Here is a 15,474-nt window from a genome sequence, read left to right on the forward strand (position 1 = left end):
AACGGACATATGTGAACAGACTACAGCCTGTAGAGCTGTGATAATGTTGCATCATTGCAGGTGTGTTGCATTTTTTGCCATATGAATTGGAAAACAATAATTCAACAGAAAGTTCCACATCAGCTGCAGCCATCTAGGTTGTCTTCAAAAATGCCTCAATGGTGCTCTACTTTACTTGGTTTTTGCATTGTTTTGTCCCAGCGGCAAGGGTGCCCAAGCAAAAAATGACATCATTACATTTTTTGGGTGTATAAAGGCTCTGCAAGTTATCTTTCACCCTATCAAACCAGCCACATGTGAGATAAACGGTTCTGATGGGCCCAACCAGAGCCTGTTAGACTGAAAATCTGCTTGAATTGAAGGGGACCAGAGGCATCTGCCTCTCTGGTTCCCAGGCTAAGGTGTCAGTGGCCTTGGCAAGGTTTACAATATTTTGGTGTTCTTTTTATCCCCCGAATTGGTGATTAGATGATGTCAAGGTAAATTTTGACCACTAATGATGAAAAACTGGATTGAAGTTTTAAAGCAATGCCCTTTACTTTATCTGTCTCCGTGGGGAAAAGCTACATTAAATCTAATTGTGTTCCATTAATATTTAGATGCTTAACATCCTTCGCCAAGAACCTCAAGAATATTATCTTGAAGTCCTTGGAGAAGGATATTAAGCATCTAAATGTTACAGCATGCTGTTGGAATATTGGCGTGAATAAAAAAAAAGGGCTGGAGCCCTCAAATGTATTTGACAAATTGACTTGGGTGTGTCATTTGAACAGGAATGGAGTAAAATATGCAACTCTAGAATAATGTCACAAGATTTCAGGGTAAGGCTCATATAAATGAAAATTTTACAATAACACGTCTGAGCCCTCCATTGATTGTATAGACTTGGTTTAAATTATTTTACAGGCCGCTGAAAATGAGCTTGCTGAAGTTACATTTGTAAAAGCACTGTGGACATGCCCTGAAATAATTTCGGTTGCTGTTCTTCCTTTTCATATTAGCTGCTAACTGTTTATTAAATCCTCCAGTGGTGTGTTGCACTCATATCACATCGTCAAAACATTACACCCGTCCTAAAAAACGGCTCACTCTTTTTATGTGTAGATTTGGCTCTGTTACTACCTTCACAGCCAGCTTAAAGGCAGAAAACTTACAGAACGGCTGGGCAGAATGACGACACAACACTATTTCCCTAAACAGGCCGTATAAAAAGGAGCTACAAATGGGTGACCAATTAAAGGAAAAACCAAAAGAAAGTGTCCTAGAACAGCTTCAATGCACCTTGGCATAGATTCTGGGACTCTACTGAAGGGATTTACATCTTTTTACAAGAGGATATGCCCTAATTTTATGTTTTAAATATGGTAGTGGAGAGTGCTGTTTGACACACTGGTCCAAAATCTTCCAAAGATGATCAATTGGGTTGAGATCTGGTGACTGTAAAGGCCATAGCATGCGATTCCCATCATGATCAGCATCAAACCACTCAGTGACCCCTCTGCACCCTGTATGCACGAGGGGTCACTCATATCCATCTGTGTCTGTTACATATCCATACTCATTTAATCAGGTTTTTTTTTCTTTTTTACAAATCTTTTTTTTATATACCTTCCTGTGAAATCCTGAAAGACTGCAAAAACGTTTTACTTACTCTTATGACTCACTCAGTCCCTAAATAACTTTCTAAACTGTCTCTCCCTGAAAAGAAATCATAAAATTTTGCACAACAAATCTGGTCAAGTTCCAATCATGTTCCAAAACTCTGTCGTGCTGGCAGTTTGTTTTGAGTCTGTTTATCAGGGGTGTTTGCGCTACTTGTTGTTTGTGGTGTTTAAATCAGGAATGAAAATATCTGTATGCTGTGACTTGCTGCAGGTTCTTTAAAAATTGTCTGATTTCACAGTGGCTGACCATACACTGCCTGTACTGCGGCTGCTGCTCCTGACTTTGGTTTATTTTTATCTTGAAGCCATTGGAGTCTCATAATAAAAAAAGTTCTGCTGTCTATCTCCAACTGAATAAATTCATGGCTCTACATGTTAAAGAAAATCCTGCCCTGCCACAATGCTGCTGGAGGGAAGATAATGTTTTACAAAGGGCTACAAACTCATTTAAATAAATAACTCCTTCCAGTGGAGAAAAAAGAATCATGTAGTAGAAGTTGTCATTTGTTTTTGGGACATCATGTCAGTATATTTCTATCCCCTTTTCACTTCTTCCTGACCTACTTTAGGGTTTCCTCCTAGATCGGGGGGATGGATTGTATTCTGGCAGTTCTCCAAATTAATACAGTAAAAAAAAAAAAAAAGCTTCATTTTTAGTCTGCATGTAGTCAGAGATGTTGTTAATTAAAATGTCTCAGCTGATGTGCTTCTCGTATGGTCCAGAGACAGTATCTGATGTCGCTGCATCACTTCGGCCATCGGGGTTTATAGTGTTCATGTCTTTCAAAGAACAGAAACAGAAATAATGCATTGTTTTCTAAAAGATAAACTACTTTGAAAAGATAACCTTTTTTGAGGAAATAACACCACAACATTCATAAATGCAATACTGGAACTATACATGGGCATTATTTCCATTTTAAATGGCTCATTTATTTATTTGTTTATTTATGAATGGAATCAATAATTAGCCATCAGTGAGGTGGGGCAGGATGTCTACACCCCCCCCCAACTCCCCAATATAGTGGTAGAGGATACAATTTAACTAACAATAGCCACAGTCTGACAAAGTCTGACAAAATAACAAGGCCTAATTGCATTGTGTTCCTGTATTGATGGACTTGTAAGTTAACTTACATTTAATGGATCATCACCAGAATGACACAAAGTGTTAGGTAATGATTGGCTGCTATGGCAACAACTACCATGCAGCCAGGATAGTGCTGGATAAAAGCTTTGGATAGTTTCATTTTTCCTGTGCACACTAAATTACACTTTCTTTAGTCATAACAGAGTGTGGTCAAAATGCAGATTCTTGGGAGACAGTGTAATACAGAGCTCCATCATGCAAATGGTTACTGCACATTTATCTCAAAAACAAATCCCTTGCAGTTCAAGCCATCTGTAAAATTAGAGGTTAATCATGGATGATTACCTCAGAAAAAAAGTGAGCAAGGTTTGTCCAGTTCACTTCCATATCTTTTATTAGTCTACAACTTCAATGTGTTATTGATTTGCAGTGGTGAAAATCTAACCTCCCTTGTAGCATAATAATGAGGGCGAGGCAAACAGCAAGGAGACCATTTATCTGTGTCAACATAGTGCAAAGGGAAATTACGCATCTCTCCCTTCCTCATGTTTGAGCATGAGACTGGGGCCATTTCAGAGTCCATTACACAGGCCGTCTTTGAAATCCACCCTGATGTACAGTGACCTAAGGGGCTTTGTGAGACTGCGTGAGTGAGTGGCTGCCAACTGCCTGACTTGAGGCACCAGCTTTGGTTTACCTTCGAAGAAAACAATCAATATGCCCTCTCATTTGTACACTGCATGCTACTAAGTGGTACATGAGGAGGAGACTAAGGAGGGAGTCCAAAAAACCAAACTTTTCTTTTCACATAAACTGAAGTTCATATACTTTATCAAAAGTAAAAAGTTTTTTTTTGTATGTTTCATGTATATCAATAATAAGCTTGTAACTGGGCCTACTTTAATTGCTTAAAGGTGATTTTGGAGAAAGATTGTTGACAGTGCACTGAGAGTATAGCATGTAAGCATGTGTATACATTAAGGCTGGGCTAGTCATTGAAAAGTAATTTAAAAAAGACATTCAAAACCTCTAACCAATGTGATCTTGCTATGATTCTCAATAGCCAATTTGATACCACAGTAAAAAACAAAAAAACAATAAATCCCATTTACTTAAACAAATGCTCTTTTATTAAAAACATGTTAATTTAATTCAGATCAAATTTTATGAATCCCCTATGATCCGCTCAAACACAAAGTACTATGTGGATGTATAAGACTTGGACTGTGGGTAAGTAAACATACATAGATAGCCTTTAGTATCAAGATATTTTTCCTCCATTACTGTTGTTGATCAACACATGCACATGTAAGATGTGATGGTTGGTCTTTGTGGTAGGCTATTTGTTCCGCCCCTCCTGCACTGTGATTGAACAGCTGCGCAAAAAGTGACAGTGACAATAGCAGAATTTTACCCAAGGTGACCATTTTCAGTTCTTGATGACTAGACAGAAATATGCCATAAGTGCAAAAAAAAGATGCTCACCGTCTTGTCATACCACTGGCGTTGTAGACATTGTTTAAATATCGGCATTCTCATTGTAAAGAATTTTTTAAAAATACATGCAAGAAAAAATGATTTTGTATTCATAGAGACGAGGCGCAGCTGTTGCTTCAGATGCCACTGTCACCACATATTGTTGTTGTTCTGCTGTGCTAGAAGGCGTTCTTCCTTTGGTATTTAACGGCAGACTAAAACTTGAAGGCATATGCTGCCCTATCAGCTACCCCTAAAAGAAATGTACACCCTGAGGGTTATAGTACCAACAGTACTGGAGAAAGAATTTCAGAATTGTCAGAATTTTAGCATCAACTTAGTAGTGTCAGTATTAGTGACATCCCGTGCTTGCTGTAAGCATATACATATCTTTAAACACAGACTGAGAGTCTGGGACAACTTCTCTGGCTGTTCATGGAAAGAACACATATATCTATGGTGTGTCCAGCTAGCTTTTTCTCTTTTCTCTTGACCACAGGTAGGTCAGAATCTCTGCAGGTGCTTTATCTATGGCAGCCTTCCTTGCACATATTCTACCTCTCGTTTATCACTGTCTAAACAGTTGACAAGTAGCGCAGTGGATATGGATCATCTTAGACAGTCAGATGAACCACTCCCAGAGGCACACTCTGCACACATAGGCAGGCAAACTGTCATAAGAAAAATGAGAAAAGAAATGAGCCCAAGAGGAGCCACATACATACTGTAGGTCAGTGATTCTCAACGACCGGGCCACGACCTGGCACTGCCCTGTGCTGTGCTTCCAATGGGGCCGCAAAGATGCTATGTGACAAAAACAGACAACTTCGTGCAAAAACGACATCTCCGTGCAGGCGCTTCAGCTTGTATCTCCAAGGATCTATGTTTTGAACGGGGCCCCTGAAGTAAATCTCTTCCCTTCTGTTACATTTTGAAAACTGCTAAAGTGTATCTGAAAGATTTGTCTTGTGTGTGCTGTTAGGTTGTCAAATGTACCCTGAAGTGCACCAGCTTCCAGGTAAATGACACGTCTTTACATTGCTTTGTCGCTACTTGCTGTGTGCATGCTTCAGAGGCTCAAGGATGGATGTGCAGTAGCTGGTTAACCTTCACAACTTTGGGGAGTTGGGCTCCCATGTCCAATCCATCAATTGATCAAGAACGCAATGAGACCATGAATCTTACTTCACTTTACTTGTCACCACATTGCAAATGGCCCTTGCAAACGTAATATCATGTTTGCTCAGCCTGGCACTTATTCAAAATAGAGGGCAAAAACTCTACTTGGCTTTCCACTTTTATGACTTTGTTTCTCTTTTGAGTGGCATTTGAGTCTTTCTATTGAATGATTGCAGACAAAAAGACCAACAGACCGACTGGCTCACTATCGATGACTATTTATGTTGCTTATATGTGAGCCTTTGTACAAAAAAAGCTGTTTAGTTGTAATTCTTTGAGTCCAAGTCTAAATAGTTGTATGGAATAATAATAAAGTTTCAAAGGTATTTAGGGTTTTGGATGAGAAATTTCAAATTCTATAATATTATAACGGTTTCCAAAACTTTTTTATAAGGTACAAGGTAGTTTATTAGTCATTGTTTTAAACATAATTTTAAAAAAATGAAATTACTTTTTGTCCTTGATCCTGCTAAATAGGATCAAGGACAAATTTTAATTTCATTCTTTAACCATGTTTAAAAAATGACTTATAAATCTACCTTGTACCTTGTAACTTTCTCTACGATCTATCATGGTCAAAACTGTTACACTATAAAATCTCTACACAGCAGTCCACCACCTGTTGTGAGACACAATTAAAAGTTTCATAGCTCTTTTCAGCTCCTTCAGTTTTTTAAGACCATCAAATACAGAGGAATACTATGGTTAAAGAATAAAACCTAGTATGAGTTGACTTTGATCTCTGCAAAGGTACCTACAAATTGGGCTTTCCTGCAGTGATGCCGCAGCGAGATATTTCTCCATTTTCTTTTGACAAAACACAGATGGAGTTTTATCACAATAGTGAACTTGTTGTAGTTTGGACTGAAAATGAATCTGTTTGAATGCGAGTCAGACTTTCTGGATTTTGTTTCACTGTAACTAAATCAATGCTGACCTATGGGAGCTTGGATCATAGGATAATATCTTATCATTCATCTAAGTCAAAGTGTTGGGCACACAAAATGCCAGGGGCGGTGAGAAATTACAACTCCAACAATACGCACCACAGTGGAATGTGAATCTGAAGGTCTGGAGTCTAGTTTGAAAAAAGTAACATAGTTCGAAAGGTTGTGCAGACACAATGTCATTGACACTGCTTGGGGCAATGATTTTAATTCATAGGTGGGCAAACAATGGATAACTCACAAATTAATAGCATTCTCTACACTTTTGAGTTTGAAAGGATTCAGCTAGTTAGATTTAGGAATAACTAGAGGTCTTTATTGCATGATTTTACACTATGGTCAACTACATGGATGCATGATTTGGATTGGTGAGCCGTCTTTGTTCAACAGGTTAGAAGAATATTTCAACCACAGATGACCACTTGTAAACCAATTCAATGAATCTGAGAAGAAAACTTTGTTTGCTTTGCATAACTCCATATAAAATGGCAAATACATTGATTTTGTTTTTGCGAACAAAAAAAAAACCTTAGTGCTAGAGTCTGGCTATGAGAGAAAGCTCTCGCTGCAGTGTGCAATTGGGGGCTGCTGCTCAACGTGGTTGGAGTGAAACATTAGGTAAAACATTAACGCCCTGCAATAGCAAGTCTGACTGCTTTAGCTGCTAGCTAGCTGCGGTTCCTCTCTGCCGAACTCCCGGCCTGTGAGACAATGCTTGCCATAAGGAGAGCGGCTGACACGGACTTGCTGTAGCAACTCAAATTCAGCCACAGCTAACCCAGGTCACAGCAATGCTGGGTCTAACCTGTATTATGAAAGCAACAGAAGCTTGGTGATCCAACAGGGAGCCGGGTTTTCTAAATCCGAGTTGCTACAGTCGCTTACTTAAGGCGGGTTTCCTGCTCTCCTCCCAGCTAAGTGGTCTCATAGGTGGAGTCAGGTGGAGGGACCACAGGGTGCAGTATGGTCTGTCTCTTTGGAGTATGACTACAGTTTCTTGGGGGAAAAAAGCGATATGGAGCGCTGAATTTGGTGAATTTATGCACTATTATGGATCCAACTACTTTTCTCAGCACCCTATGAAACCCCTGAAAAAAGAAAAAAAAAAAGACGACTATGGAGGAAGGCCAACAGAGAGCCCTCGGCCATGGGCAGGAAACCCACCCACCTCCCTCTGGTTCTCTGACGGAGGAGCAGAGCACTGCGGGGGTCAGAGGTGCTCGCTGAAGGCCAGAGGAGAGCCAGGGCCTGCAGAGCATGTTGGAGAACCAAAGCGAGGGCAGGAGTCCACGCATCCCTGGACGTGGAGGCTCCAACATGCTCTTCAGGCCTTGGCTGTCCTCTCACTCACTATGACTGCCTCTCCTGCACTAGTAAAACCTCCAACATGCTCTGTGGCCACTGGCTTGACTCAGCCGCATGGCACTATCTCACAGCGTTTAAGCAACCTCCATCCGACCCACGCTGTGCTCCGCTCTTCCACGAGACAGCCAAGAGGTCAATGTGCCGGTGCATCCTTATTTCTTTATATACAGGCTTTATATACTAAATACTCTGGTGTAATATGGTTTCCAGGATGCAGTGTTCATAATTTAGCAGGCAACTTCATGCTGTATTGATTTCCACCTTTGAGTAAGTCAAACAGGAAGAGCAGCGCTCAATGTGGGCAGAGCTAAACATTTGACTCCACCCACACTGAGCGCTGCTGTCACCTACAGACAACAGTGACGGGTACTCGGGCTTTGAAGAGAGCATAAATAAGTTTCATTTTTGGTTTGGTTTTGAAAGTATGGTTTAAGCAAAAATGCATGTGTTTGGGAAGTACTGAGTATACCACTGAATAACTGAGGCTTGGATCATACTGCACGAGTCTGAGAGTTTGTAAATGGATGTTTTGATATAGTTTTGCTGGTGTTAAACGTGGTCCCTAATCAATTTACAAATCAGTGTATTCACCGCTTTCCATGGAGGCATGCGAGAAAAGCTTTCTTCACAACTTCTTCAAGGTGACACAGCATGACTAACTGATATAAAAACACTCATTTTGTGGATGAAGTATTCCTTTAAAGATATACTATGCAGGATTTTTTTCTGGGAAAAAAAAAAGATGTATAGACGCAAACAGAAATAATCCATCTCAATCATCACTCATGATCCACAGAACAGTGTGGTGGAGTACTTTTCTGCAGAGACTCTGCCCTCTGTCTGTATTTTCCTATTTTCTTTGTAATTACTTCTAATTTTCTAACAGCACTCAGGTGAAATCAGAGCTAAAATGGTAACGACCAGGTGCCAGAGCGTATGCAGCTCCATCCAAAGCCGCTTTTACACACAGATCACCCTATAAGGATCATGGCACCCGGCCATAAAAAGAGGCATGACAGGCGTGACATTTAACACACAGGCGTCCGCTTCCAGCATGAAATACAATATTGCGTCAGCAAGCACTTTCTAAACAATAACAAAGACGTAACATGTCAATCACAATCATTTACTGTCTCTGTTACATGGCGACCGATCTCTTCCTCTGCCTGCAGGGTAAGGAGTGAACATTTATGACTGCTGTTCTTTGAATTAGCCGCTTTGTTAACAACTGCTTTTTAAATCTCCCACAGTGTGTTGCACACACAAACACGTAAAAACACCTGTGCTGCCCATGGTCACGTCATTACGGCTTTACATTTTTTTTATTTTTTGGGGGGGCTTTTATTGCCTTTAATGGACAGGAGTGTTTTGCACGTCAAATACATAATTGTACATTATATACGGAACAGCGAGGCAACATAACGGTGTGATATTCTCACCTTGAATGTGCAGTTTAAATGCGGCTCAAGAGACACAGTGCTGCAAAAACACAGGTATAGTGAGGCGAAATACCAAACAAGAGTAAATCTGGGGTTGACTTTTATTTCACTTTCGCTGTCGAGTGTGTTTGGAAATAGTAACTGAATATCCTGCATGTGTACCTTTAACTTACAGAGATCAATGACATCATCAATTAGTCACCTCTAACATAACCTTCTTCTTCAAACTGAAAAGTAAAACAAGTAGTTAAAACTTAAAGTGTATTTTAAAAGTAACTGGAGCCAAAATAACTATATTTCACCTTGAAATAAAATTTTATTGCAGAATAAAGCTAGTCTGGTTCCAGACCTCTGAATCGCTGCCCATCACGGATTTTTTCAGCAGTTCAAACAGGTCTGGTGTCGTGCTTATTGATGTCTGTTTCCCTAGTTTCACTACAAAACCACTCAGCACTTTGTAGGCAGTATTATCAGCGCCATCATCTCTGGCCAGAACAAGCACATTTAGCTAAAACTAGTGTGTGTATATACAAGTAGAAATACAATAGACTCTTTTCCCACTTCAAGTCAATTTCAGACATACTTCAGTAAACATCTGTGGATCTACGCCTGCGAACACTTCACCGCAGCCCTCCAAAGATGTGCCCTAAACACTCAACCTTGAGGACTGTCAGGTAATGTATAGCGAGAGCGGAAATCAGGAAGGTGAAGAGGTAGACCTCAATGCCATTAGCATGCTGTGTTTATCATGTGAAGGACATTGTTAGTGTAACCTTGAGCAAACAACTCCACCAGCAATATTAGCAACAATGAATATGTTAAACGTGACCTATGGTGGAGAGGGAGAAAACATAAAGCCTGCTCAGCAGAAAGACGAAATAGCCTGAGCTTTAAAGAATTAGTATATTTAATGTACACTATGTGAGAACATTTATTCAAGAGTGTCAGAGTGCTGCAGTGACGGCTGGCTAAATGAAGCAGGACAGATGCAAAGCACGACAGCGCTGTTCCTTCCCACTCACAGGAGAAGAGACTTCGTTAAGGACTAGTGATTGTCACTCTGTCCCTCACTGTGAGGCAGAGAGCAGATGATGATAATTAACCTTCAACACAAGCAGCCAAGACCTCGGAAAGGCAATGTCACACGGACCCTGAGAGTCGCAGCGTGTTTTCATTAATGTGACACACCTGTGAATTAAAGGAAATGTAAAGGCAACTTTCTCAAAGAAACAGCATGAGGCTCAAACTAAACCATGGCTGTCAAAGGAAAGGAAATATATTTGAATATAGAGTGAGATTATCTGTTCAGAAACCAGGAGTGACCGCACGAGTAAAGAAATCTGTATTCTGACCACGGAAAAAGGTAAAAGAAGGTACTGACCCTATCTTGTGATTTTAGGTTAAAGACCAAATCACATTTTTTCCAGTAACTTTCAGGTAGAAAACCCCCTCATCACATTGAAACGCCGCCACTTAAAAAAAGGTTTTAGCGCTTTTTGCAGTCAGGCAGCCCTTTCTGATCGGGAACTGAAGCCGTTATCTCAGAGCCACAAGACTCCATTCACAAAAACAGTCATTTTACTTCACAAGAATCATGAGTTGCTGGTTTAGTGCTTCTTCTTGGTTATTGTAAAGGTAAAGCAGTGAAATTACTTCAGTTATAGTGTAAACTGAAACTGATATTGATGTTTTTACATGCTTTTTTTTTAAATGGCTAAAATACATATTTAAGGTCTCGACAGCAGTACATTGCTTAGCTACTGAGCAAAGTCTGTGCTAATACTACGATATTATCACAATACTTGAGTCACGAAACAATATTATTGTGATTTTAAACATGTTGCAATATGATGAAATTGGGATACAATATATTGCAATATGTTAGAGTTCATTACCTTTTTTTAAAAACCCAAAGCAATACAATTTATTGCAGCAAAATGTGTCTACTGGACTGAAAAAGAATTGATTGTCTTATTCTAGTAGGCCACCAAAACTTTAATTTGTATTTGTAATACAGAAAATATATATATATATATTTTTTTTAATTATAATGAAAAATGAAATGATACTTGGCGTCCATGTATTGATACTATATTGCCACACAAAAATGTTATATACCGTATCCATTTTCCCCACTATTAATATCTTTGAGCATTACAGTTACGGCTGAAAATTACAACAGAAATAAACAAGTTTGCAAAGTTCACATATCTCTGCATTTCAGATCAATTGCCAGTTTTCTATAGAAATGACACCTGTCCTGCACTTCACGTCACATAGTGCACGAGATAGTCATCTAATTTTATTTAACAATAATGCATCAAACGTTTATGCTTGATAAAGATTCTACTCTTCTGTACCTTAACGTTTCTTAACTTAATTATTTTGTATAAGCACTAATATTCAAACAAAGAAGCTAAAAACAACAAAGATCTGTGTCTCCGCTGCAATAATAAACCAGCATTGGCCCCCAGCGTGCAGGATAACTGGCCCTTGGTTGAACCTAATTGTCAACCACTGCTCCAGGTACGCCAGCTGTCAACAACACCCCACTGTGCTCTGTTAACAGTGGAACTGTTTTGTATCGCACAGCATCGCAAATGAGTGAACTCTGGAACGCACAAACAAATAAACAGCAGCCTGTGAGTGAAGTGAGCAGCACCACTCCGCCCATCTCAGAAATGGAGCCATGAAACAGAGCCATCAACTTCACAAACAGGCACAGGAGGACACAAAAATTAAATTTGCACCAAATGGAATTTACCAGAATTTGCACCTCCACCAAGTGCAACACAAAAACAGAACCATAAAGCCTTACGAGGGACACTAAAAATAGAAATGTGTTATTTTGTGTGTAATCCAGAAGAGAAACAGCCTGAACATCTGTGACAGAGACTTTACCTGTAGGCCACGTCTCTGTTGTCTGAGCCCCCTGCTTGCTTGAGAACAATCTGCTGCAGGTCTGGGACCCGGTCTAGCCGTGTCTGTGCTGTCCTGATGCTGATGTGGTCTGTGTCAATCTGCGCTGAGCTGCTGCTCCTTCCACTCTTCTATGGTACTCTACCAAAAGCAAACTAAACATTCACACATCTGTTGTGAGTGGGTGATTTGCTAAAAGTAACATCATTAGAATGTATTTAAAGATAATTAATGGGACTTGCCCCTGAAGCAAGTCAAGTCTGTTAATCTATACAACTCAAAATCCCAAATTTGCCTCAAAGGGTTTTCAATAGAAAACAATATGAAAACATGCTGTTATTTGTTTCTGTCTGGGCATTGTTTTTCAGCTGAATTACAATCATAATAACACAATCAAATAATGTGATATCAAAATTAATGATACCATGCAAACTGGCAGCAATACAATGAGTTATTAAAGGTTTTGTTTTAATATATTTTGTTATGTAATCCATAACAGTTATGCACAGTTTATTTATTGCACTGAGCATCAGGTTGATAAAAAATATAATTAAAATTCTTGAGAAAAGTTTATTTTCTCTTGCTCCTGCTTTGACTTCAGGAAAGGACACCAGGTGACTTTTAATGAATAAGAATAACAAGAATAATAAATCAATTTATTCTTCATAAGTCATTAAAAGTAAGTTCATGTACTAAAATTCAGCTAACCGAGTTAATTGAGTTAATTAGTCAGTCACATATCAGCACTTTATTATTCCCCTGTGAATGCTGGTAAATAAGACCTCATAAGCTTTTAAACGCAGCTCAAGCAATATACCTTGTTGCAGTGTGATAGAAAAGGCTGACAATGTTTTTGTCAAGTTAGTTCGCAAAGAGAAATGAACTTTTAGTAACAAGTAGCACCTTCAGCCTGCAGGTGACGACGGTACAGACAGGAAATGCATCCAAAAATGAAGCGGAAATCAGCAATTTGCGGGATTATTCTTTCGCACAAACAGGAAACTAAATTAAAGAAAACATACCTTGAACCTTGACCATCTTTCGATCGTTTAAGTGACGTTCGTTGTCAAAAAACTTCAGCGTGAGGACGCACACTTTCATGGTGTGTTCAATGAGCCTCGGAAAAAACGGAAATGGACCAATGGCTGGACCAATAAAGGAGCAGTGTGCAGGATGTAGCGGTACCTAGCGGTGAGGGTTGCAGCTTGCAATCAGCTGAAACTTCTCAAATGTGCCAAGAATGAACTCCTGGTTAGGAATCCTTCATTATTCAGGAGGTTTACTTGGAGCCTCTTCTATCCCGAAAGATGTGATACCTCCTCAGTTGCTCTTCCTGAGATTTGTATGATGATTAAAACCAGTAAAAACACTGAATGAAGCATTTAAAAAAAAAAAAAAAAGACTTTTTTAGGCTAATTATTCCAAATGCTGTTTGTCATGAAGGGGCTGCTAATTACAGTTTTTACTGTAGAAACATTGCAGACTCGCTGGGCGAGAACATGTTCCCTGTGTAGCTATAAACAGCTCATTCTAAGATGATGGTTTCTAATTTCAGGTAATTGTGCACTGAAGAAAACATACTATATTGTGTTCTACTTCTGCCAGTATATCCCATTAACTCGTATCCACTGGACATTTCACAAAACAGTACCCCTCATGTCTGGGCCATGTCCCTATTATGCACCAACTGACCTGCATCTTGTATCACACACCTTACTGTGATATATGATTTTACATTTTCTATTCATTATCAGACTCAGTAATTTAATAATTCTTCTTTACTTGAGGTCGATTAACTTGCTTCATCTGGGCCTTTCTTTATCTGATGATTGAGTTTGGTTCGTTGCCATACAGTTGCAATTTTAGCTGTCATTTCATAAAGGCAGATATAATATGTTTTATTTAACCATCTGGTTGCACAAACCTGTGTAAATGATTGTCCAATTAGTCTTAATTTGCTCATCCTCAACGTCTAATCCCCACATTCTGGTGCCGCTGGCTTTCAAAACTCACTCTGTTTTGGAACAGCTAGAGTTGGATTTTTCAGGACAATAAATTGTTGATATACACCAAATCCATAACTGCACATTAAAGCCAATCCAAGATTATCACCATTCCCAATTAATGAGGTAACAAACATTAAGTGTTCCTTTGGGGCATCAGCTGTAGCCTTTGGCATCAAATCCTGTGAAAACCTGAATTACCAAGCTGCAGATAAACTTATGAACATGAAATTGATTCTGTAGAGCAAATATCTGACTTATAACAAGACAGCCAGCAAAGCAGTTTGTGTTTATGGATGCAGCATTTATTCATTTTGGGATCAACACAAAATACTTGAGCTTGCAGAAATGCTAGCAGCAGCTGGCATCAGTGTTGCGCTAACAGGTGGGCACCATGCAGTTGCCAATAAAGTTCTCAGCAACTGTTTAAGTGGGAAAATGGAGACTTAGCAAAGTACAGATGACATTTCTTTACACAAGAAAAGAGAAATTATCACCAAATGCTAGAAACAACCTTTAACCAGGGTTGTAGAGGAAGCCAAATACGCATAAAAACATCACATTTATATTTGAAAAAACAATCTATTGCTGTTAACAAGCCTATAGTAGACTATTTAGCATATTTACATGGATAATCAAACCGTTAAGTTGTATGCAAATGCAGTCTTCAAGACAGAAGCATTTTGGCGAAAATAAATGCGCTGTTTTTATTTGTGGTTATGACCATTTACTGCCTGCGGGTCAAAAGCTTCCCACATTTTAATTTACCGCTGCATCACTTCACAGCACATTAATTCCTTGAGACGATAAACAAAAAGGGGGTTTGTTTGGTTTGGCATCCACAGCAGAAAACCTGTGGATACCACGAGTGGAGCCAAAAACAGACACTAAAATGAGCCACAAGGTGGTGCCAACAATTAACTCATGCGCCACCCCAAAACCATCCCCTCTCACTAAATCTCATTACAGCATCGCGTTCAGGTTGTTTTCTTTTAATAATAATAATGAATAAAAAATTTAAATGGGTAAAAGTCCAAACTGTCTGAGTCAAAGTCTGTCAGGAGTGTTAAATCAACACTTAACCACACAAGCGATCGATCATCCCCTTAATGAATTTACGCTTGATCTGTATCACTCCACTTAAATTGAACACTTTGTCACCGTAAGTCGTCCTATCATCCATCACGACTGAAACGTCCTCGGCCTCTGCCTCCGACCAATTAATGATTTGCGAGCCCAATCTCTGCTGCACGAGGACACCCCTTTTCCCATTCAGCCCAACATGCAACAATTAGGCAGGAGTTTACCAAGGCAACATACTTGTATAACACAAGGAAAATGTGCAGACAGACGCCAGGCAAAACCACCATTCAATAGCGAGCATATGATGAA

At 39.5% G+C, this 15,474-nt stretch overlaps 1 protein-coding gene across 4 annotated transcripts in view; it reads right to left on the reverse strand.

Annotated features, from left to right (window-relative positions):
• Positions 1-15,474, reverse strand: part of grik4 (glutamate receptor, ionotropic, kainate 4) — a 391,090-nt gene that overhangs the window by 374,559 nt on the left and 1,057 nt on the right. For 2 of the 4 annotated variants that reach the window (XM_088078929.1, XM_088078925.1), the window contains exons 1-2: positions 13,102-13,195; positions 12,062-12,234 (exon numbers count right to left, since the gene is read on the reverse strand). The exons of the other annotated variants lie outside the window; for them this stretch is intronic. The gene's annotated coding sequence lies outside the window, so the exon portion shown is untranslated. Of the gene's footprint in view, positions 1-12,061; positions 12,235-13,101; positions 13,196-15,474 lie in introns of those variants that run through there. 4 annotated transcript variants of the gene reach the window in all.

This window comes from Plectropomus leopardus, chromosome 6, assembly GCF_026936395.1.
Source record: "Plectropomus leopardus strain MGB_pleo_1.0 chromosome 6, ASM2693639v1, whole genome shotgun sequence".
NCBI lineage: Eukaryota > Metazoa > Chordata > Actinopteri > Perciformes > Serranidae > Plectropomus > Plectropomus leopardus.